Below are 2,820 nucleotides of genomic sequence, written 5' to 3'. Positions count from 1 at the left end.
CCCCCCCGAATTATAAAATCCTGACTATGGGCCTGGCCCAAACTCCCTTATCATGTAACCAAGGAACAAGCTGCCACATCCTGAGCTACTTGGCTCTTTTAAGTTAAAGGCTGGAGTTAAAGGCTAATGTTTTATTCCCACCTAAACTTTTGTGGAGTAGAACTGGGATATTAGATCCTGACTTGCAGGCATGTTACTTTGGGGTAGGGTAGCCAGCTCCAGATTGGGAAATTTCTGGAGATTTGGGGAGGGAGCCTGGGGGGGAGGAGGAGGAGGAGATTGGATTTATATCCCGCCCTTCACTACCCAAAGGAGTCTCAGAGCAGCTTACAAACTCCTTCCCCTCCCCCTCCCCACAACAGACACCCTGTGAGGTAGGTGGGGCTGAGAGAACTCTGACAGAAACTGCTCTTTTTCAAGAACAGCTGTGCCAGAGCTTGTGACTGACCCAAGGTCATCCAGCCAGGTGCAAGTGGAGGAGTGGGGAATCAAACCCGGTTCTCCCAGATTAGAGTTTTCACACTTAACCACTACACCAAACTTAACCACTACACCAAACTGGGACCTCAACAGGGTACAATGCCATAGCGTCCACCCTCCCAAAGTTGCCATTTTCTCCAGGGGGACCGCTCACTGTCATCTTGAGATCAGTTGTCATTCCAAGAGATCTCCGGGCCCCACCTGGAGGTTGGCAAACCTATTTTGAGGTCTGCCATCAAAGATCAGGATCAAAGGGCCTCGAAATGCAGGAAGCACAGGGCAAAACATTAATTATGTGGAATTCAAAACCAACTGGGGGAAATTCAGAGTCTATTTACTAAGTATGCTAAACTAGTTAACTCCGATCAGGGGTGGGGAGTTCCATGTTTTAAAAAGGTAGTTCACATGCAAAAAACCCAAGCCCTTGTTTGTCCCAGACTATTGCCACAGTAGTGAAATTCCTCACATAGACGTTTTTAAAACTGCTCGTTATGTGACACTTTCCACAGTAGATTTTCCCTCACCAGGCGCAAACCTGTTTTCCCCTTCTTACATGATGTTTTCGGAATCCCGAGTTTTAGCGAGTTCAAAAAATGTGTGGTAATCATATATGACACTTTGAATGTAATGTTACTAAAATCTGTTTATTGTTAAAAACCAATAAAAAGATTTTTTTAAAAAATGTGTGGTAAGAGGGAGAAAACTTTGGGTTTGCACCTCGTGTACTGCAGAAAATCTCACATAACACACAGTTTTTCAAACGTCAACGCGGGGAATTTCACTATCGCAAAAATGTTCCCAGAGTGATTAGTGATTTGAACCTGGGGACTCCCCAATCTAAATCTCTTCCCACTACATCACAATAACAAGAAGTCTTGCAGCACCTTAAAGACAAATGAATTTATGGCAGCTGCAGGCGGGCTCAGCTGCCCCACTTGAATTCGTTGCTGCACCACCTATGAACAACCATGTGCCACGTAAAAATAGCACTATGGGGATTTGTGCTCTGCGTGCCGCCTGACACTTGACAGGAGTTAATAAAACTGACAGTGTAGTAATAGGAGCAGCTATGGCTTAAAAATATGGAGAAACGTTATATGAACTCACTCGGCAGCCTGCTCCAATAGAATCAATGGGATCTTATTCCAGCTAATATCAACCTTGTGAAAAAGGTACCTAGGCCTGATAGGGGATGGGGTTGGGGGAGACTCGGCTCTCTCCTGGTATTTTAGGCTCTAAAGTTTAAGCTCTATTTTTTTAGTAAGCCTCCAGCAAGAATATGTGTGAAGGATAAGGTTGCCAGGTTCCCTCGTTGATCCAGCTGAGGATTTAGATAGCGTTCCAGGGGCGGGCGGGAACATCACACAATAACACGCAACGTGATGACATCGCCCGGAAGTGACGTCATTGTGTCGCGATGCCAGTACAACACTCTGGTTTTTGGGTGAAACTTTCTGGTAAGTTCGCCCTCAAACCATAGAGTGTCCCTGCACAACATTCCTGACCCGATGATGTCACTTCTGGGATATGTCATCGCATCCCTGTTTAGGGGTGGGGTTTCCCCCACTGGCCAGCTAGTCCACGGTGGGGAGAAGCCCCCGAAAGCAGGGGATCCCCCACTGAGGCCCGGGGGCTGGCAACCCTAGTGAAGGATTGTATCCAGTTCCTCAAAGAAGTAAGCCTCTCCACTTAGGTTTGCCAGCTCTGGGTGGGGAAATACCTGGAGATTTGGGGAGGGGAGGGGCCTCAGCAGGGTACAGGGCCATAGAGCCCACCCTCCAAAGCAGCCATTTTCTCCAGGGGACCAATCTCTCATCTGGAGACCAACTGTAATAGCGGGTGTTCTCCAGGCCCCACCTGGAGGTTGAGTACAAGGAAAGGATCACAGTTGTAGGTACATACCAAAAAACAAAGAAACACTGTGATAAAAAATGACATTTAATAATTCATGTATATATGTATATCTATTCAAACTTGACAGTATTGCTTAAGAAATTCTGACATATTCAAGGAAAAGTCCAACATCATGATATTCTCTATTTTTATCTGGCTAGAAGCCTTCTTGTATTCAAATTGGCTGTTTTTGAGAGTTTGAGTTCCAGCATGAGAGGTGGAGAGCATTATCAGTTTGTTATTTAAAAAAAGGCTTCTTAGCCAGACAGAAAAGATGACTGAGACGCGGCTTCTGGTCTGGCTCCCGCGAATGGCGGACGCATCCTCGGGTCGCTCCCGAGGTCGTCTCGCCCGCCCGCGGTGGAGGAGGGAATCCGCGCGAGCGGAGACCCGAACGAGCCCCTCAGGAATGGAGGAGCTCGGATCCGGGGCGCTTTAGGGCGCACT

The 2,820-nt window shown here is 47.3% G+C and overlaps 1 protein-coding gene across 1 annotated transcript in view; it reads right to left on the bottom strand.

The window, feature by feature from the left end:
* SLC23A1 (solute carrier family 23 (ascorbic acid transporter), member 1) overlaps positions 1 to 2,820 on the bottom strand; it is a gene marked incomplete at its 5' end in the record, with an annotated part of 39,439 nt that overhangs the window by 10,462 nt on the left and 26,157 nt on the right. The gene's annotated exons all lie outside the window — the stretch shown is intronic.

Source organism: Gekko japonicus, unplaced genomic scaffold (assembly GCF_001447785.1).
Source record: "Gekko japonicus isolate JY-2015 unplaced genomic scaffold, Gekko_japonicus_V1.1 scaffold428, whole genome shotgun sequence".
NCBI classification, from domain to species: Eukaryota; Metazoa; Chordata; class Lepidosauria; order Squamata; family Gekkonidae; genus Gekko; species Gekko japonicus.
The sequence above is the reverse complement of the archived record's forward strand: the minus strand, read 5'-3'. Positions and strand labels throughout refer to the sequence as shown.